The 22,691-nt window shown below is 37.2% G+C and overlaps 2 long non-coding RNA genes across 8 annotated transcripts; one reads left to right on the forward strand and one right to left on the reverse strand.

Annotated features, from left to right (window-relative positions):
* Window positions 1–5,257: 5,257 nt before the first annotated feature.
* Window positions 5,258–7,934, reverse strand: LOC130012443 (uncharacterized). Of its 7 annotated transcripts, none has more exons than XR_008787868.1 (4): window positions 7,784–7,934; window positions 6,602–6,762; window positions 5,785–5,824; window positions 5,258–5,603 (listed from the first exon to the last, which is right to left on the reverse strand). It is a non-coding gene; the product is annotated as an uncharacterized LOC130012443 (long non-coding RNA). The 7 variants fall into 7 exon arrangements; XR_008787864.1 differs by lacking the exon at window positions 7,784–7,934 and adding an exon at window positions 7,678–7,778; XR_008787863.1 differs by lacking the exon at window positions 7,784–7,934 and adding an exon at window positions 7,683–7,772.
* Window positions 7,935–16,478: 8,544 nt separating this feature from the next.
* On the forward strand, window positions 16,479–21,686 carry LOC126819320 (uncharacterized). The gene is made up of 4 exons (XR_007679568.2): window positions 16,479–16,634; window positions 19,049–19,102; window positions 20,901–20,985; window positions 21,534–21,686. It is a non-coding gene; the product is annotated as an uncharacterized LOC126819320 (long non-coding RNA).
* The last annotated feature ends 1,005 nt before the right edge of the window (window positions 21,687–22,691 follow it).

Consider the following 22,691-nt stretch of genomic DNA (forward strand, 5'->3'; position numbering starts at 1 on the left):
AGATGACATTATAATTTTCGTCGTTTGAGGGTTCACAAGGTTCTAAAAACTAAAACAAGGGCTGTAACTCAGGAAGTAATCTACAGAAATTATTGAAATTCGACAGACTTTTTCGTTTTACTAATTCAAATAATACATATCAATTTCATACAGATCGGATGATAACTTTTGTCGTTCGAACGTTCACAAGATTCAACAAAGTAGAACAAGGGCCATAACTCTAGAAGTAATTGACAGAAATTGCTGACATTCAATAGGCTTCTTCATTTCACTAATTTAAATGATGCATATGAATTTCATACAGATTGGGTGATAACTTTTGTCGTTCAAGCGTTCACAAGATTCAACAATGTGAAACAAGGGCCATAACTCTAGATGTAATTAACGGAAATTTGCTGAAACTCAATAGGCTTGTTCGTTTTACTAATTTAAACGATACCTTTAAATTTCATACAGATCGTATAATAACTTTTGTCGTTAAAGCAACCACAAGGTACAACAAAGTGAAACAAGGGCCATAACTCATGGCGTAATTAAAGGAAATTGCTGAACTTCAATAGGATTCTTCGTTTCACTAATTTAAATCATGCATATCAATTTCAAACAGATCGGATGATAACTGTTGTCATTAGAGCATTCACAAGATTCAACAAAGTGAAACAAGGGCCATAACTCTAGATGATTAACGGAAATTGCTGAAATTCAATAGGCTTCTTTGTTTTACTAATTTAAATGATGCATATAAATTTCATACAGATCGGTTGATAACTTTTGTCGTTTGAGCGTTCACAAGGTTCAATAACATGAAACAAGGGCCATAACTCTAGACGTAATAAACGGAAATTGCTGAAATTCAATAGGCTTCTTCGTTTCACTAATTTAAATAATGCATGTAAATTTCAGAAAGATCGGATGATAACTGTTGGAGTTAGAGCGTTCACAAGGTTCAATAAAGTGAAACAAGAGCCATAACTCTAGACGTAAAAAAACGGAAATCGCTGAAATTCAATAGGCTTCTTTGTGTCACTAATTTAAATAATGCATGTAAATTTCAGAAAGATCGGATGATAACTTTTGGAGTTAGAGCGTTCACAAGGTTCAATAAAGTGAAACAAGGGCCATAACTCTAGACGTAATAAACAGAAATTGTTGAAATTCAATAGGCTTCTTCGTTTCACTAACATAAATATTGCATATAAATTTCACAAAGATCGTATGTTAACTTTTGGCATTAGAGCGTTCACAAGGTTCAACAAAGTGAAACAAGGGCCATAACTCTAGACGTAATAAACGGAAGTTATTGAAATTAAATAGGCTTCTTCATCTCACTAATGAAAACAACATATACCAATTTTAAAACAATTGGATGATAACTTTTGGCGTTAGAGCGTCCACAAGAAATTGTGGACGATGGACGGACGGACCGACAGACGGACGGACGGGGGCGACGGCAATATACGTCCACATTTCAGTGTGGGCGTATAAAAACCAATTTAGCCAAGCATTGCATTTCTACACCCTTTCACTGAAGCAACGTTTCTGTCCCTTGAGCAGGGTTATCCTGTGACAACACCAGAAGATTGATATATGGGTGGGCTGGTCTAGTGGTCTAATGCATGCCCTTTAGATCATAAGATATGTCCTTGAATCAATTTGAGCCAAGCTTGTATGTGACAAGGAGTAGAATCTCATGTCCAGTATCGTGCATTTTTTTCCCGTTCCGTCAACATGCTGCCAATGGCTATACAAGGGACCTTTTTTCTTGTCCAGTCCATCTTGCCCTTGCAACAAGACGAAAAAAGGCTGGAAAAACCTGAGGAACTTCATTGGCCAGATTAAAAACAGATTCTTATCAATGAGCCAGTGTCCTACACATCGAGTCAGAACCCACCGAGCCAGCGGTTTACCCACAGAGGTGGGTCTTTACCCACTGAGACATTGTCTTACCAACTGAGCTGGTGGCTTAACCCCTGAGCCGATGGCTTATCCACAGAGCTGGCACCTCATGTACTGAGCCACCTTGGTTTTCGTTCTGCTCTTGTATTGCACATAAAAATGCCTTCCTGGCTAGGCACAGATTTGACCTTTAATTGATGAATGCCATTATTTAAAGTTAACCTAGATATCATGTCTTAGTAAATCGTTTTTCATTCCAGGTTTCTGCTTACACTAAACCTGATCAAGTGATAAAATCTGTCAGTTTTGATACGTTGCTTAAAGAAGCGGAGGTGTTGAAGAAAGCTGCCGAGGATGCAGGAGAAAACGTTACAGCTACTACAGCTGAGGGAACTGATTCAGAAACTGAGACCAGTGACACAGATGTTGAAATGAAGGAAGAAGTAACAGATTCACAGGCTAAGAAGAAATATCCTAGAAAACCACATTACCGTCATGCTGATAGATTTATTTTAAAAGCTGCCCAGGCACGACTAGACGAATTCATAAAAGTTAAAATGCTAAAAGATCTACTGTTTGGACCTGCTTTCCCTCATCATATCACACGCCAGATTAACGGCTTACTGTATAACCTCCCCGTTCCAGTTCGCTTTATAAATCATTCCACTAGAAATCAGATGTACACCATTGTAACGCAAAGTATGTCACCGATCAAAATTGTCGCATTTCTCAAAGCCAACGGTGGACAGTCTGGTCGCTTTCGTTTAGTCGACAAATCAGAACTTCCGACACATAAGGACATTTTACCAGAACTTAAAAGTAGGGAAATTTTAACTAAGATCAAATCCAAATTTTAGTAGAAATTTCAATTTTGATTGGCTAAGCACTAAAACCAATCAAATTGTTGGCTTTTTTTTGCTAATAAATATAAGTGCTAGTCTAATGTCTTGTCTCAATTACATCTTCAACAGTATGGTTTTGTTTCTAATTTAAAATTCAAATATTTGTCTAAAGTCTTTACCAGTTGTGTGGTTGAGTGGTCTGATGTATGCTTTAGATCATAAGGTCTGTCATTGATTCAAGTGCCATGGTTTGTTTTGAAGGTACTTCCAACCTTATTTGTCTTATACTATTCAAAAAAAGTAGGGGATATTTGATTTTTAAGTGTTATTAAAGTCACCTAATGAAACTGACGAAGAAACAAATGACAAAATGAAATGAAGTTCACATTCATCGATTTATTCCAAATGATCGTTAGACTAAGTAAGGCACAGACTGACCATTATAAGAGTAAAATGATACCCGGGGTCAAACAGCAAAGTTACCACAGCATCACAACCAAGTCAGTAACGGGTAAATCCTCCTCTGTTTGCCAAACAAGCATTGATCCGACGTGGCATACTCCTAATGAGACGTCTAAGGTCATTTTGGTCCAGATTGTCCCATTCCTGTTGCAACGCAGCAGCAAGTTCTTGGACATTGGCAGGACGTTGTTGACGTTGACGTAACCTCTGTCCAAGCATGTCCCAGACATGCTCGATGGGGGAGAGGTCGGGACTCAGTGCTGGCCAAGGTAATGTGGTGATGTTCTGTTGTTGGAGGTAACCTGTAACGATCCTGGCCCTGTGACATCTTGCGTTGTCATCCTGGAAGATGAAACGGCGGCCATGACGTCGTGCGAACGGCACAACATGGACTGCCAAGATGTTGTCCCGGTAGTACTGGCCTGTAACACGCCCTGCAACAACATGTAAATCCGTTCTTCCAGCAACAGTGATGCCTCCCCACACCATAACAGAACCACCCCCAAATCGATCATGTCTGATGACGTTAACGTCTTGGAAGCGCTCGTTTCGACGACGCCACACCCTCCTACGTCTGTCCAAAAAATCAACAGTGAACCTTGACTCATCTGAAAACATCACATTGCTCCAGCGTCGATTATCCCAGTGTTGACGATCCCTACACCAACGACGTCTTGCCTGAATGTGATGATCTCTCAAACAAGGGATCACGCGAGGACGTCGGGCGCGAAGGTGACCCCTATGCAGTCGATTCCGAATCGTCTGGCCACTCACTCTCAAACCAGTGTCTGTTTGAAGACGAGCGCTGATCTGATTTGCTGTGATGACACGATTTCTCAAGGCCAAGGTACGGATAAATCGATCCTGGGCTTGAGTTGTCGCCCTTGGTCGACCTGAGCGTGGACTGTCCTGTACAGATTGTGTATCACGGTATCTGGACCATAGCCTGCTTCTGACAGACTGAGAAACATTCATCGTCCGCGCCACAACCGCCTGTGTTGTGCCGATCTGTAGCATGCCAAGGGCACGTAACCTTTCATTTTGGGTAAGCTGACGCATATCAAAATTTGTTTTCTGGTCACTAAAACAATTAAACTGATGTTTCCACCCTGGAATTCAATGCCACAATGACTGTAACATTCAAAGTCAGAGTCGTGCAAATCTTGGGTTGGACCCCCATGATGATCCCAAGCATCACCTGCATTCCATGCGGTAGCTATTGGTGCGTTTGGGCGTCACATGTAACTGGAAATGTTTCTTCTGTTAGGTTCTATAGTGACTTTTTTCGTAGTCATTTGCATATTTTAGTATTATGCCCCCAAAATCAAATATCCCCTACTTTTTTTGAATAGTATATTTTCGCCAGTCATGTTTGGCCGTTTTGACTGACTTGCAGTGAAATTGACCAACTGGAGAATACTAGTAGATCATAAGGTCTGTCTAAAGTTTAGACAAATATTTGGATTTTAAACTAGATTTATAAGGGGCATTTTAAAGGGGCATTGGCGCCATTGGGTAAGATTAGATAAGAGCTGACAGTTCTCGCTATAATAGTTCAACAATAAATAATAGAAACAGAAAATGCTGAAATTTCAGTCAGATTGCTTTGCTCTGAACCGAGATATAGGTGATTCAGTTTTAGGCTACAGAGCCAATTTTCTGAAAGGTAACCTTTTCTGTGGTTCAAGTATCTGATGTGAGAATCTGGGCCCTGTTTCTCGAAATCTTAACAGTGGGAATGCAGTCGACCCTACTCTTGGAAACGAAGCTAAGCCTCTTCACTAAATGACAGACCTTATTATCCAACACGAATGCATTATCATTTGACTCCACCCCCTCCCCTGCAGTGACACATGAATGTTGTGACCAATAACCACTTTCCTGTCTTAAGGCCTTTGAAAACAGTATTCCTCATTATTAATTTGTCCCAACTAATCATGGTTCATGAATGCGTGTTCTCGATATGTTGACACTTCTACGATGGTGGGTGACTACGAGTCATGAGTGAAATAATCTTATTTCGTTTAATCTGTTATACTAATATAGAGAAAATACAATTTACATTTTATGGATATAACTTTTATGGATATAACTGTTACAACAAATAACACATCTACACAAATTTTTAAGTTGACCTCATTTCAATCAAAGTAAATACATGTACCCGTAAGTATTGTTTATATTCGCGTTACGTTTGGTAGTGGAACCGTGACACTGACATATTGTACATCGTTGACTTCAGGGTTAGGCTTGTTGTCTACCAAAGTTAGGTTAACATCTTCCACTACACTGCAAAGTCAGTAACATCATCAAGCTAACCTTTGCTAAAAGGTTAATGTTAATAACATCCACCAATTAGTCTATACACTAAACACAAGACCTGCAGCATTCAATCTCTGTGATCTGTAAATAATTAATAAAAAAACATATGAACTTACTTCAAATTTACACACTATAACTTATTACATAAACTTTATGTAGATAAGGAAAGTGAATTTTGAGATGCACTCCAATGACAAGTAGTTGATTTACATAAAAATTTACAAAAATAAGAACTGTTAATGAAAATAATAAACTGATTTACCTCAAGATAGATAATTGGAAATATTTTCTATACTTTTCTTCTGAAAAATGAAAGGGCGTAGTTTTATTATAAAACAAGGAACATGTACTACAAAAACATATAATTATTAATGTACCCCCTCGCCAACACGTACATTTGGAATTCATTTAATATAGTTAACTAAAAAAAATGTTAAAATCACAATTAATTATGATACCACAATTACAGGCTGGTAAAATCAACACAAAGTTCATACATTAGATTATAATAACCAGAATCGACTTTAAACTGATGTCTCTCACATATCAATGCCATAACTCTTGCAGTAATCATCAGATCTCGCTGAAAATCAATAGGCGTCTTGTCTCATGACCTTAAACACTGTGTATAAATTTAAAGTCAATTGGATTTTAACTTTAGCCTCTAGAGTGTTCACAAGATTTTTCAAAGTGATCAAGGGCCATAACTCTGGTAGTAATTATCGGTTGCCAATTCAAAACATATTTGTTTTCATTTTCCAACTCTTGTCTTACTCTTTTTGCAATGTAAAAATCACGAAAACGTTTTATTTCTCCCAAAGTGAAATTGCCATATGGCAAATCTATATAAAAGTCTTTGTCATTTTGTATAGACCCAATAATCTGATCCAAATCTTTAATTGGAGGCATGTATTTTGACTCTTCACATCTAGAGAATTTAATATTTGTTATGTTTCGTTTAATAATATAGCTTCTACATATAACAACAGGCAGAATTTTGTTAGGCAATGAGAGATTAATTCTACTAGTACTATTAGTATTTTGTAAAGCCATATTTGAGTACAATGTAACTTGCTCACCTGTTTTAATTTCCTTAGATTATACTGAATACCGTGGCGTACTGGAAAGGTCTTTGAAACCAATTTACGCTGAACAATCTAACACAGTACAGTAGTATAGTATTGTATGGTACCTTCTTCCACCAATCCAAGTGAAAAATCAAAACCACTATTGATGAACACTGAAATAGAAACATAATGTAACTACCCTAAATTCACATATTAGATAGTAAAAGCTTAATTGATTCTATTAGTTAAGTATAATATTTGAAATTAGATCTATAATATATAATTATGATTTTAATAAATCTTAGCTGACAATAACGTGCGGATTTCATTCAGTTTTAAAATTGGTACTATAGGGCCTAGCCAGTATAGCGATTCTGAAGGGAAAATACCGCTTATGACTCATGACGTCACTCAAATATGACAGAAAAGCACTTATTTTGGTGCCATCCCACGCATTGACTGGTATATAGAGGTTTTGATCATTTGAAACTTTGAGTTTGACCTGAAACCCTATTAATTAATAAATAGGTAATATTAATAAAACAATACTACTAGGCCTATTTATTAGTATTTAGAATATATATCATATGTAGGCCTACATACACTGTCATACAGTGCCTTTATTTACAAGTTACATCTGATTTATTAACTGATTATCAGACTTATCCATTTGTGTGTATCTCATTGATCATTCTCAGGCTCAAGTTATACTCCTGACAAGTCCACGAGTCACGATACTGTGACCCCCTGTTGGTTGCTGTTGTACTTACTTGTAGTTAAACTGTCACTACTACAACTTAAGAAGGGGTATAAATAAAATTCTTGAAATGAAGTCGGACTAGGTAGATATCTAGGCCTAATTATAATGTAGACTTGTTTTCATATCGATTACCCGACGCCAAGACCACTTCTACTGTACTAGCACTAATTTCAATGTAGGCTACTTAGTTAGTAGTCTTACCCCAAAAGTTAGAAAAGACTTCGTCAGCAAAAAAAATTATTTACAATCGGTACATCTATGATTAAGATTTGATTTATGCAGTTTTAGTCAAATACTAGCCTACTATAAAGTAACAAACTTCATTTACATTACCCAGGTCAGAAAATCTCCTCAGAAAATAAAAGACAACTGTTTAGTGTTTGTAGCCCAATAAATATAAGAAGCTGACGTCGTTAAAAACAGTGTTAGCAAACCAGTTAAAAATATAATTTGCGGGTCACGGAAAGATAACTCTGTTTGGAAACATGGTTTGGTGTAGAGGAGTAACCGAAGTTGGCCGAGTGAAATCTGCAGCCGGTTGCCGAGTGAAAAATAGAAAGTAACTCATTGAAGATCCAGTATTGTGCGACTTGTAGGTCAAATCAGAAATTCTGTTCGTGTCGGCATTGCCAGGTAATTATTCACATGGACACCCGTGCATTATATCAATGCTAAATGTTTACTGTTTACGAATCTAACCTATTCATATTACTATTACTGCATCATATGTCAGTTTATCCTTGCGCTTGGCCATCATCATCAATGACAATTACTGAATTAGGCTACTGAAAAGGTATCACTTACCGTGTAACTATAAATAATAATAGAAATTAATAATTATTATAAAGACAAAGTCCTCGAATTCTAACTGTCATCACTAGTTTCAACAGTACAGGACCTCAGTTTGTTTTGTCCCTTGCTAGACCCTCCATCCTGCACCACTTTTACAAATACAAGGGCCAGGGGGAACCATCCCGGAAAATCCGGATTAACTTTCTTGGCCAACACCACGATCGATCATGGGACCTCCAGGTTAGCAAGCCAATGTCTTACTCACTGAGCCATCAAGACTCAAAAATTTGTCACGTAGGGTGAACCATATTGGCTTGAAAGTTGAACCAGGGGCCAGACAAGGAATAGTCCATTCTGCGTGACACAGTGAGACTGAGAGATCCATCTACTTCGAGAATAGATCTCTGTCCTGAATGGCAACCATATCCAAACTTAATGCGGTTTTAATCTGTTTCACATCTGGCATACACACAAAGACTAAATAAACTGATCAATTCCATAAATGGAAGCCAAATAAATACTTCTCAAAATTACTGTAGTACGGTATAGCCTACGTGTACTTACCAGTAGCGTTTTCGACTAAAATTGTTGATTTAGGACTTAAAATGTCGGTCAACTAGCCTTAGTGTCTGTTCTTAAGCCGAGCTAACTGTAGACAGACAGACAGCCTAACTTCAGTACGGTATGGGAACAGTCTAGAGGAGTTTGTTTGAAACATAAACTTAAAGGAACCCTTTGCAGTTGTAAATCCGAAGAAGGGAAACCAGACGCATTGCTGTTACTGTTAGGGCAAACTAACACTGCATGGAATATTCCTGCCTTCCTTCATTTAGCCCAGTCGACAAAAATATATATTGTTGTGTAAATGTTGATGTAAAGCCCTATATTAATTTACAGTCTTTCTGTTTCTAGGAGTTTTGCAGGGTCTTCTGAAAGTAGTGGAAGTGGTTTGAGAAAAGTGCCTGGTGCAGCACAGACAAGCAGTGATAGAGATGTACAAACAATCACTGTTGAAGACAAAGTGGTAGGTTAAAGTTTAACTGATAAGTGGTGGTTCACAATCATCAGCTCATTTAATCAGCTTTAAGGAGCTAAATCTCTATTCTTTGATACCTAGAAATACAAATGGGTCGCAATGCATATAATAATGTACCGGTAATATGAATGTATATGAACTGATTTACATTCAATCAGTTCTGTTTTTACTGTATTTTCTAATCAGTTACATGTATGTCTGGCAAAATATGTGAAGAGTCCAAGTATTCTCCCCTGGGATATGTTTGTCTTTGTTCATCGAGTCACTTCATTACAAATGGTGCACGAAAGCATTCGTCTGCCAATTTTAAAATTCCCATATTGTCTTAAATGTTGGATATCAGAAGCCCATCATTTCATGGTTGGATAACAACATCAATGTTTTATTAAAATGACCAAGAAGCCAGTTTGCAATGTCAGGATTGTGTTAAAGACTTGCCTCCTTGAAAGTTGATATCGTTAACTTATGATCACATGAATTTTACTATAGAAAACATCGGCCACAAACAGATCAAACTCATAAGCGTAACAGATCAAACTTATAAGCGTAAAATGTCTACTAGTCGGCTAATATGGTTATTAATCATAAAGTAGGTGTTATTGTACTATATATGTGTGTTTGTATATTAAATGTGGGAGGGGGATTTTAGAAATAGTCACATTTGTAGCATAGACACTAGAAGTCACATGGTTTACAGCTACATGTAGTTACACACCTGCTAATATATTTAAAGACCACGTAAGATCAAAAATCTAAATTACATGTATGTATAGCCCATGGTTACTATATCAACTTTACGGCAACTTCTCACCAATCTGATTAAAATTAAGTCCGCTGTTAACGTTTAAGTGTCCGACACGCCAAAACGCTTTTCAATTTTTCAATTACGACCTTAATCCGGTTGATTGGCTGGTGACGTCACAGAAATACAAATGGCGCCAGTCATTTGTCGATATATTCATTATTAGCTATATATAATAATAATGACCATTTCTATACATAAAGAAAACTTTTATCGTAACTCCATTTGAAATTTACAGTTAATATGGAATTTTCCGATGACTATGCATAACATGTACAATAGATCGCCCTCATTTCTCAGCCAATCAACGCTGGGAATCTTATTACCATTTACGGTTACATGTACTACGGGTGTAGTAAATGAGGTTAAACTTCGGCACGAAATTTGCATGGGATCATACGTGGAGTTCCTGGTGCCGTTTGGTGAGTGATTAAACTGTCAATGCAATTGTAAAATACTTTTATTAAAAAGAAGATAAACCATTGTTGTTTAAACGCCAATCAACAAATACATGTAATACGAGGCTACTTGATTACAAAAACACTGGTGAGCAATAATTATTGGGTAAATAATAATTATAAACCACTGATGAGTAAAACTTAATGGTTTTATACAATTAATGTGTGGGTGTACGATTCTACCATTAGTTCGTTCATGAGGTATTATTTATGCACACGTTCCACTTAGAGTGATGTCTTTGATCTGGCCGGCGTAAAAAAAGATAATTACCTAATCAACATTCTTAATCCCACTAACTCTCACTGCTAACACCAACGTGTAAATTAGTTTATGACCCATGCCTGTATAACTTTTATAGTCGGATTGATTAATTAATGACAAATATTAACGACACTACACTTTATGTGGAAAAGCGAAGTGCTCGCAGTAAAAAACACATAGCTGGACCGGTGTATTATTTACATATTAAAAGTGTTCGTCCAATAAGTTCCATATTGTAAAATAATTAATTAAGAGTTCAAGACTTCAAAGTTTAAAAGTGGAGGCAATCTAAATTGGATCTTAAATTAAAATGAATTACAAAACGAATTATTTCGTAGTCAATTGTTTTATTTAATTAAGAACTAAGGGAGATTAAGGAATCGGTCAGGCGTTAATCAGTACACACGCCGGCTGTATATAGGTAATTAAGGAATAAACATTCCGAATATGCATTCGGTCACTGGTGTCTGAGGGGATTAAGAGTGTTTTCGATAATTGGCAAAGTCGTTTTCACGGGAGGTCCATTTTTACGACTTTGAGTGAAGATAACTGAATTAATTTCAATCAGATTGGTGTGAACTTGCCGTAAAGTTGATATAGTAACCATTGGCTACACATATCCAAAAGTTCCCAAACCCATCTTATGTGCACTTAAATGAATAATGTATAATTTCTAACAATTTACTGTTCATGATCTAATAGTAGAGTTGTCTCTCTTGAATACTAATATTCCAGTGTGTTTCACTTATTGTGGTGTCTGAGTGGTCTGAAGTCTATATTCTCTGTAAGTCGCGGGTTCGATCCCAAGCTTGTACGTAACAGACATGATTTCCTGCCTAACCCTTTGTTTTTTGTCAGGGTCTCTGCACGTGCACGTTGTATCATAAGGTCTGTCATTGAGTCAACTGGCATGAACATGACAAGGAGTAGGGTCGTCTGTCCAACCTTGTGGGTTTTCTCCGGGTACTCCAGTTTCCTTAAACTACTAAATACCCTACGTGCAAATGAATCATGGAAATAAAATTGAACCATATGTTAGTCCCGAAATAACCCTCTCTCTCTCTCTCTCTTTGTGTATTATGTATATTTATTTTATTTTAAATGTTCAGTGTTGTGTTTGTAGTTGGATTTATCATCAATTAATGGCGTACCAGAAGAACATGTAAAGACACGATTGGTTCGTATATTTGTACCCACACGGAATGCCATGCAATCAGGATCCTATGGAACTAGAAACTGGAGAATTGAATTTGATCAGCGTGAAAGATGGGAAAATCCCTTGATGGGCTGGACATCCAGGTAAGAATTTTGTTTATTAAATTTGTTCAATGCGTATTTCTTCAATTTTGGAGGCAGACCATGAAAAAAAAAACAATCATGCAGCCCCCATTTTATCCCTTTTTCTTTTAAATTTATCTGTCTAGAATCAAAAAATTGAATTTATATTTACATTTGCTACCAGTTTTTGGTGAATATTTCATTGACTTGGTTTATATGTATGCTGCATATAACAAGCCTGGACATAGGTACCTGTCTCAGACTTTGTCCAGTACAAATTCTTTGTGTGATAATTTGTGTCGTGACAATTTCTGTGATAGGTTCTGTCTGTCTAGACTTGGGTCTATAGCTAATCTGTATGTCTCCAGATTACCTGGGCAACTGCCATCAGTGGTAAAGTAGGAAAAGGTTAGATAAATAAAAGCTTAAATAATGTTTGGTGGTCTGCATCCTTTAAAATTAAATGTAGTTGTCTCTCTTGAATTATATATTCTGATGTGTTTCACTTAATGTGATGGCTGAGTGGTCTAAAGTCTGTTACCTGTGTAAGTCATGGGTTCAATCCAATGCTTGTACATGACAGACAGGATCGCTTGTCTATTCCTTTGTTTTTTCGTCAGGATCTCCTATCATGTCTCTCATAAAATTTGAATTTCAAATTGTAAAAGTCAAAATTTTCTCTCAGTGAAATAAGACCTTGTCACTGAAGAATTTACAGGCTCATATTTTTTAAGTCTGAGACTGCATTGCAGTATACATAAACCGGTGGTCTAATTACTATGGCTCATCGACTAAATCTAATGTTAAGGGCCATTGCAGATTTCATCAAGGTCGCTTGATGTAAATAGGGTTAGGGCATGTGATTGTTTACGAGGTTGTGGATTAGGTCTACGGGTAGGGTTAGTGCTATGACCTTTGACCAACTCTGCAGTGGACCTTAACTTTCAGAACTAACCATATATATATATATATAATTTATCAATCAATTTATGTTTAGCCATGTTTTTTAAATATATATTTCAGTGCTGATCCTTTATCAACAGTCAATGTAGATTTTGTAAATTTAGAAGATGCTGAAGCATTTTGTATAAAAAATGGTAAAAATATTTTTTTCAGTTTTATCTTCAGTAGATGTTTATTTATAAAATTTTAAAATAAAGCGACTGTATAGTGTGATAGCTGGTTATGGGCAGACATGTTAATGCCACCTCAAAAACAGTTCAGGGGCTGTATTGAGTATCAAACTTACATTTTGTAAATCTTCACATTATCAAGTAATAAGTATGCAGACATGCCATACAGTGTTATGGGGCTGTTTGTCTGAAAGGGGGAATTGGGTGGCATAATGGTTTAAAACGTGTGCATTAGATCACAAGGTCTGTCATTGAGTCAAATTATGTGGCTTCGATTCCCCATTTGTACGTGACCAGGAGTAGGGTTGCCTGTCCAACCTCATGGGTTTTCTCCGATTTCTTCTCACGGCTAAAAAACCCTATGCCCCATCGAAATGCATGTATTGAAATAAAATTGAACTGTGTGTCAGTCCCGAAACGACCTAGCAGACATTTAACTCCATTTCTCTCTCACTGTCTGCCTGAAGTTGGGGGATTACAGTCCCAGATTGATTAATTTTGTTGGTTTGTTTTTCAGGTTGGCAATATTTTGTAGAGAAACAAAAAGTACCAACATTTAAAAAGAAAAATTATGGTGATAATTATTCCTGGAATAAAAGAACGCGAAAATCAACCAAGTAAACAAGACACCCATTTATAGATAATTATTATATTGTTTGAGTGAACTAAACTTGTATGAGTGCCACAGGAATACTGTTCTGTACATAAAAAAGGTATCCTGTTATTCATTTAAAGCTTGTGAAATTTATTAATCACTGGAATAAAAAAAAAAAATTATGGAAAATGAAAGTATTATATATGATGGATTTATTTTATCAGAAAAGAAAATCGTTCCAGAATTATATTTTGGGGAAAGTGACCCTATTTTTCTGAAAGATCAGTACAAATTTAAGTTTCAGTAGTAAATCAAGGTACGGTTTGAAACCAGCTGCAAATAGGCATTTATTTATTTAATTAAAAACAGGTGGTCAATAACATAAATTTTTTATTAGAGATAATATAAACCATTAATAAAATGCTGCTAAAAGTTAACCCGGTCTATAGAAATATGGATTAATATTGTTATGCATGTCTACCAGGCCTCAAAGAAATTATTGATGTTTACATAAGACATGTATGTAGTTACAATGACAAAAATAAATTAGAATTGTTTCTTTGTATTATCTATAAATTCCACTATAAGTCTCTCCATTTTAAGATTCGGTGGGTTGTGTTGTTATGTAAGCAAGTCATGGTTTCAGTCCAGTTCGTAAATGACAGGGTGTTCTTTTATCAAACGTATGAATTTTGACAGTTTAAAATTGTCATAAGGCCTTTTTTGGATATGAAGCTTGAGCTTGTATGTTACAAGGAGTAGGGTCTTTTGTTTAACTGCCTGGTTTTCCTCTGAGTCTTCTACTTTTCTCCACACTTCAAATGGCCCCTGGCATAGAATGTTGTTAGTCCTTTATAATCCTAGCTAATTCTGCAGCACCTTAATCACTGTGCAAAGGTGACTCCCTCCTTTGAATTTGGGAAATGAAATGAAATGGGGTTTAATGTCCTACTGTTCTGCTCCGACTGGGCTAATGAAGACGGGCATATGCCATGCAGTGTGCTATAAAGGAAATTTTGCCCAGGGAGCGGCACTATGGCCTTCTCTTATATCGAATCCCAACTGCCAAGGTTGGAATTGGGACAACAGAACAGATTCTAGAACTTTTAGCAGGTGTTCTATATGCCCCTGCCTTTTTATGGAAGGCAAGTCAGAACATAAGTAAACACTGTCAATTTCCAGAGAAGGGTTTTGAGAATTTTCACTGTTTCACAGAGAAGTAGTACCTTAAACCCCATTTCTGTTCATGTCTTCTAGTATCAGTATATTGAAATACCAATCTGAATTTTAACCGTGGTCTGAACCCACCTGCTTTAATTACAATAAGAGTTATGCCCCTTTATTTTCGGTAAAAATGTCCGACTGGAAACATTTTGAAATCCCACCACTGACCACAATTCTTTTCTTTTAAAAAAAAGAAAGAAACATGTGGGTTTTACTTCCTCATAACATTGTTACAGAGCTGAAGAAAACAACAAAATATAACATGACTGTGTTAGTCGTGAAATGATCTAGCTGTGATGGTTAAACAACATTCTCAATTCACTAAGCTCACTTAATAGTTTTCACCCATGTAGTGTATATGATTTCAGATGGGGTTTATTGCCCTACTTTTCTGCAGCGATTGGGCTACGCTATACAGTGTGCTATGAGGGAAATTGTGTATGGACAGCGGCTCCTACGGCCTACACTTATTTAGAATTCTAATTGTCAAGGGTTCCTCTACGTGCTCGCCAATGTGTACACGTGACCTCGGGTTTTTCGTCGCATCCTAACGACTAGACATTGTCTTTGCCAGGCTGACAAGGAGAACTTTCTCGGAAGCGAACCCGGAACCTGGTTAGCGAGCCATCGACTTACCCAGTGAGCTACCGCGGCTCCTGATTGCAACAGGGCTTATTTTAACGTGCCTACAGCCACGAACTTGCCTCTGGATAAAAAAATCCGTGCTTTGAAAATCTAAAATCCGTACTTTGAAAAAATGCTATGTAGCCTTGTGAATCTGACAAGCTTGTATGCGGAAACTTAGCTGTATCATTATGATAATCGACCACTTTCGATTTCTATTTCAAGAGTTTTATAATGTTGACGTACTGCTAAAGCACGACAATTACATAGCAGAACATCGTCAGGTACAGGTGACAGTGAAGATTCGGTTGCCTTTGGATCGAACTGGGATGTTTATACTGACACGCGGTTATAAATATAAATATGTTAATTCTGTTATATTTTGGTTATATCGTGTTATCGAAAATCAAATTCTGGAAATTTTCACGGAATAACACTGGAAACCGTGCTTAGCCAATAAAACCTTAAAATAAGCCCTGGATTGCAGACATAGACGCAGGTCAACTCTCTTTAAACAAACGATTAGTAGATGCAATTAAAATGAACGTATTAAAGTCTAGTGTTTAATTTGACCAGCAATCAATTTCCGTCATATTAAAACTAAATAAGCGATTGAGGAAATATAGAAAGTTGAAAATGCTGTTTTGTTTCCGTCACCAGATATTTTTTTCCCTAGTACACGTACATTGTTTTTTCTTCAAATTTACAAAATGAATAATAGTGTACAAATAAAAGATGATATGAACGTCATGGCTAGATTATGTTTCCTTTAATTTTATTAAATTGATAGTAGTTTAAAAATTAATTCATATTCTTTATTTTGAAACACAATATAAACCACATAGACAGATTAAATATTTTCTTTTAGTGGATGTATTGAAATCAATCTATTCACGAAAGTCTTATTATTAACAGGTGGTTATCTCTATATCTAACAAGAAATGTTTACACGTTAAAAACCTTAAATAAGATATATTTACAAGCTGGTCTGATTCAAGTCACGTTGTAATCACATCTAAGTTAAACATCATGAAAGTCGCTGTATTCGCTGTCGTCATCTGTGCGATGGTTGCAGTAAATGGTAAGTCTTTGTGTACTGGTTTTCTTGGCTCTACCGTTCACAAACAAGCGGGGTTTGTATGGCAATAACAAATGAAATGGGGCTTAACGTCCTACTGTTCTGCTCCCACTGGAGTAATGGACAGTGCATACGCCATGCAGTGTGTTGCTATGAGGGAAATTCTGGCCGGGCAGCGGCACTATGGACCACTTTTATATCGAATTCGAACTGCCAAAGGACCTTTAACGTGAACGTCAATGTATACACGGACCTCGGTTTTTCGTCCCATCCGAACAACTAGACATCTGTCCTTGTCAGACCCTCTGTCCTGTACCACTATGGATAAACCATTTTTAAAGGAATATGAAACCGCGACGACCCTTAATCAACAGGGTTCACTATTTGGCAGTGTGAAGTTGAATCGTTTTTCGTTATTCATCAATAACGAGGTGGTACGAGGGATACGCCACTTCGTTATTCAACTTGTTATTCGGGATTCAAATATACAGTTAGTCATTACTAGAATGATGGATGCCAAGTAACACAAGCAGCATAAAACACAGTAAAACGACCTCTGGACGAAAAACAATTCACAAGCAGCGAATAACGAGCTGTTTTTCATCTTGGGATTCACATATGAAGGTGTTCAGTTATCTTTAATGAGGCTATTTCAGGATTTATTTCAAAACAATCACTAGATAACAATAAAATAAACCAAATTACGAACAATCCAAACCATTAGACAAAATTCGAAGTCCTAAAAAAAAAACGGTATAGGCAAAATAGTGTAATAAGGCAAAATAGTGTAATCAGCATATGGACTGTTCACCGTGTACAAAATACACGACAAACAGTGGTAATAGGTGTCCGGAAGAGTAAGCTTACCCTGCCTGGCGCCACACCCACCATAGCTGCATCCAAACTATTAGGCGAAATCTCGGTAAAATAGCGTGATTGGCCAATGGACTATCGGTATGCAAAATGCACGTGATGAGCAACGTTAACGATGTAGTAGACAGACATTATCAGGTAGATCGTATACGCGTCAATTAAATATATCTAGAATAATAGCCGAGAGAGACATGTTATATTTACCAATCAAGTCAATATGACGCCCATAAAACTTTTTAAAGGTTTTAATAAGTTTAGTTCGCAAGTATCCGTGTAGTTGAAGCTTAGATGACAAATGCCTCGATCTACTTAAAATAGAATTCGCCGCTTGAATAACAATCTGGTTTATTTACTGACTATGCGTTATTTAATCAGTTTTCTACTGCCAGGGGATACTTTGCAATCCATTATATTATTGTTGTCTAGTGATTGTTTTGAATTGAATCCTGAAATATCTTCATTAAAGATACCTGAACAGCTCCATATGTGAATCCCGAAAAACGAGGTGAAAAACGGAAAACAAACAGCTCGTTATTCGCTGCTGAATAACAATGGGGACTGTTTTTCGTCTAGAAGTCGTTTAGCTGTGTTTTATACTACTGGGGGATACTTGGCATCCATCATTCTGGTGATGGTTAGCTTCATGCTTAAATCCCAAGTAACAAGTTGAATATCGAATAACGAGGTAGCGTATCCCTCGTTATTCGCGAATAATTAGGTGCCCACCTCGTTATTCGTTATTGGTGAATAACGAAAACGGATTCAACTTCACACTGCCTCACTATTTACCACCCGGTGACAACACAACGATAGGTTACTGGTTCTGTCTTTCTGTTGTTGGTTATTGTATGTAGGTGACTGTCGACAATACAGCCACCAAAACGGTTAAGTCTATTTGATAAGTTTGAGCAAAGGTCACGAGTTGTAAACATGGCCCTTATTCACGAAAACTTAAACTAAGATAAAATCGAAATTTTAAGAAAAACTGCAACTTCATTGGATATATACAAATTGATTTTACTGGTCAGCCAATCGAATTGCAGTATTTCTTAAAATTTCGATTTTATCTTAGTTTAAGTTTTCGTGAATAAGGGCCCAGGTCTAGCGCTAATGTCAACCCTCACCCTGGACGTAGCCTTAATACTTACCCTAACCGTAGCCTACAATCTCGCCAACAATCACATGCCCTAACCTTATTACATCTCAGTGACCTTGACGAAAACTGAGCTGGCCTTAACTAATAGATTTAGCCTGCCAAAACGACGAGATAAAGAATCGGACATTTACGATTAGTGAACATTGTTAATATTAATAACTGACGTATAGAACACGGATAACGTCTTGTACCACCCACGGTTTCTATTCCACGCTTTTCGAGTTACCCACTTACGTCCAATAATATTGACTTTTAAGAAAACTGCCAATTTTCTCGTTCTGAAAATGATGAAATCTTGATCCATAAGATTGATAAGATCAATGATCATTCATAATCAAATCTTGATCCATAAGATCAATGGTGATTCATGATCAAATTATAATTGCAGGAGCACCAAGCAAACGATTTCTAGAGAATATCGACCTTAAGAATATCGACCTCAGTAAGTATCACTTGTTTTCTGTGCCATTAAATATATCCTCCAGCCAGTTGCTTAGATTAATTAGGGATTATTTAACACCTTTTATAATGAACCCCAGGAATAATAAAATGGGAATATCAATAATAAGTTTAGAATAGTCAAATGATCTAGGTATATTTCCTTTAACTTCCATGGCTAATTTTACCCCAATCCTTTACGACAAACACGATGAGGAGGTATATAGTATAACTTTATGGTATAAAAACCTTATTCCAATGGCACCAATGTTTCATACTGCGATTTGATAAATTGAACCTATTATGATTCACGAGACAGTAACTCCCCCTTTCCCTCTTAGGGAGAACATTGTCCTGTAGAGCCCCGTTCTTTATTAGCCCAATGTTTAGGCTTCAGGTGACAACGATGTAAACCTTGGTCTGAATTTAGTTGTTACAAATAGCAAAATCTGGTGGAGTTAGACAGTCCCTGGGAAGGTCTTTGCTTTAATTTCAGGAACGTGATATTATTCCACATTCCAGTTTCAGACGTGGAGAGAAACATATCCCTGGGAATTATAAAGTCATGAGTGTGGATTAATACTTTATTTACTTTAAAACAACTTCAATTTATTCCTTATTTAGACAAGGTAAAGGCCATAGTGTGGGTTACAGTGAAACACGAAATTACGGCGGTAACATTGGACAATCTTTGGTCAAGAATCGGCCGACTTAGCTAATGAAGACGGGCATGCGCCATACAGTGTGCTATAAGGGAAATTGTGCCCGGACAGCGGCGCTACGGCCTACTCTCATAATATCGAATTCCAACTGTCAAGGGATCTTTTACGTGCACGCCAATGTGTACACGAGACCTCGGTTTTTCGTCTCATCCGAACGACTAAACTGCTGTCCTTGTCAGGCCCTCCCGTCCTGCACCACTGACAAGGAGAAACCACGCCGGAAAATCCCCATGAACTATCTCGTCCAATAATGGGAGCCAACCCGCGACCCCAGGCTAGTGATACTTGTCTTGACTTCAGGTCATCGAGATGATTAATTACATGCATGTATATTTCTTCAGTCAATTATTATAATTATTGGTGGCTTTAAATTATGTACATCGCAATAAAATAAAACCAAGTACGAACAATCCAAACCATAAAACAGAATTCGAAGTCCTAAAAAACGTTATAGGCAAAATAGTGTATTCAAGCAAAATAGTGTAATTAGCAAATGGACTGCTCCTCGTGTACAAAATACACGACAAACAGTGGCTACAGGTGTCCGGAAGAGTAAGCTTACCCTGCCTGGCGCCACACCCGCCATAGCTGCATCCAAACTATTAGGCGAAATCTCGGTAAAATAGCGTGATTGGCCAATGAACTATCGGTATGCAAAATAGTGTATTCAAGCAAAATAGTGTAATTAGCAAATGGACTGCTCCTCGTGTACAAAATACACGACAAACAGTGGCAACAGGTGTCCGGAAGAGTAAGCTTACCCTGCCTGGCGCCACACCCGCCATAGCTGCATCCAAACTATTAGGCGAAATCTCGGTAAAATAGCGTGATTGGCCAATGAACTATCGGTATGCAAAATGCACGCGATGAACTGTGTTAACGATGTAGTAGACATTATCAGGGAGATAGTAATAGTATACGTGTCAATTAAATATATCTAGAATAATAGCCGAGAGAGACACGTTATATTTACCAATCAAATCATGTGTTTTGTCAGCCCGTGTGTGACATCAAGCTGTCTCGGTCATCCCGGTGCTATTTGCAGGTAATTGACTTAATAATAAATTTTTAACTTTGCAGATCTTCTTTGCCAAACTCACGCGATGTGCTTCATTAATCCATGTGCGGTACATAAATGTCCCGGTCATCCAGGTGCTACCTGCAGGTAGGGCTATAATCTGTATATCAATGGTATGGCTATCACTATAAAAGACTGCCGAATTAGCGTTGAATACCCTCAAAGGCACCTTCTTTTAAAATAAAAGACACAGTACTTTTTTATCCGGGTACCGCTTGGCATATATGGCTAATTTTATTGTTAGGTGATCAGCTTGAATCGAAGAATATATGAATGTATCCGAATTCCTTCTAATCGAAAAGGTGGGGTTGGGAGACCAAATGGTTATAGCGTGCGCGTCGGATCAGAAGGTCTGTCATTGAGTCGGTTGAAGTGGTTTCGTTTCCCCACTTGTACACGTGACAAGGACTAAAGTCACCTGTTCAACATTGTGGGTTTTCTCCAGGTCCTACGCCCCGCCCCACCCTACTGCTAAAGACCACTACGCGCAAGCGAATTATTGAAATAAAAAAGAACTATATGTTATTCCGAAAATGACCTAGTTTGTGTCGCCCCCCCCCACTCTCTCTCTCTCATCAAAAACTATATAGGGATAATTTTATTTCTTTAACTAAATGATATTGTTCTTATTACAGACAAGGCTGTGTTTGTTCTGCTGTATGGACTGATGCTTCTGGTAATAGAATCATCGGCTGTTAAACCGCCTGTCATACTTTATGTATCGATAACTAATAACATTTTAAAATGTTATATATTTGTGTATGAAATAAAACTAAATGCGACATTAATCATGTGTTTGTCAGCTGTTGGGTTGATGAGACTAAGAATTCAACCGTGTCCTCATTTGCCCAGGAGAATGTGTTGGTTGATGATAATCACTAGTCGGCAGGAATGTTCCAGTAGGATCTGGTAGTCACACAGCACATAAATATTCTACCCACTCACTTTCATTTAGAAACAATGGACTGGGCGCCCTTTCAATCTCCTTGGTAACATCATTTATAGCTTCATAATTATATCCTGTTTATTTAAAATTATCCAAAGTTCGGTGGTACCTTAGCTACGAAATACACACTTTCAGTTTCCGGATATAATTGGCCATACATCACGAAATTCCGATCTACAAAACACTGACGATACAGTTGCTACGGATGTATGTGATATCGTAAGTCACATATGCTGCTTACCACTTATATCCATTATGCTGAATATGGCGCCCTTTGCGTACATTTGATACTATCAGAGATTATGATTAATCTGTTCATCGGTTTTATACTTGGGGTTAACTGCATCCAAACAAGAAGGACCTGGTTGTCATCAGTACTCCCACTATACTACTATGGTTATAACTACCGACACCCCTTTCCTAGCACAAAATCGGGGATGGAGGACGGAGTTCTGAAGGCCAAGGTGTGGGCGGTTAGAGTTTACATATCAGGATAAATAACTTATAAGTTGAGTTTTATTACTGCTGACAAATTTATTAAAACAAGCTGTTTAAACTTGTACATATCATGTTCATCTTTGATACCGGTACTCAAATACTGTGCATAATTGAAGTTTATGTAAGGTTCATCTTAAATACTCAAATACTAGTGACTTCTGGATAGGTATTACTTAGATTAGATTTTTACCACATGCATATCTGTGAATCAATGAGCTAGAGCAGTCCTTCCCAACCTTTTTTGCCAACAGCACACCTTGGAACATATGACAAAATAGCGGCACACCTGGCTAAATGTATATGATAAATATCTGAATTTTGCAAAATAAAAACATGGCATATACGGCAT

Source organism: Patella vulgata, chromosome 4 (genome assembly GCF_932274485.2).
Source record: "Patella vulgata chromosome 4, xgPatVulg1.2, whole genome shotgun sequence".
Lineage (NCBI taxonomy): Eukaryota > Metazoa > Mollusca > Gastropoda > Patellidae > Patella > Patella vulgata.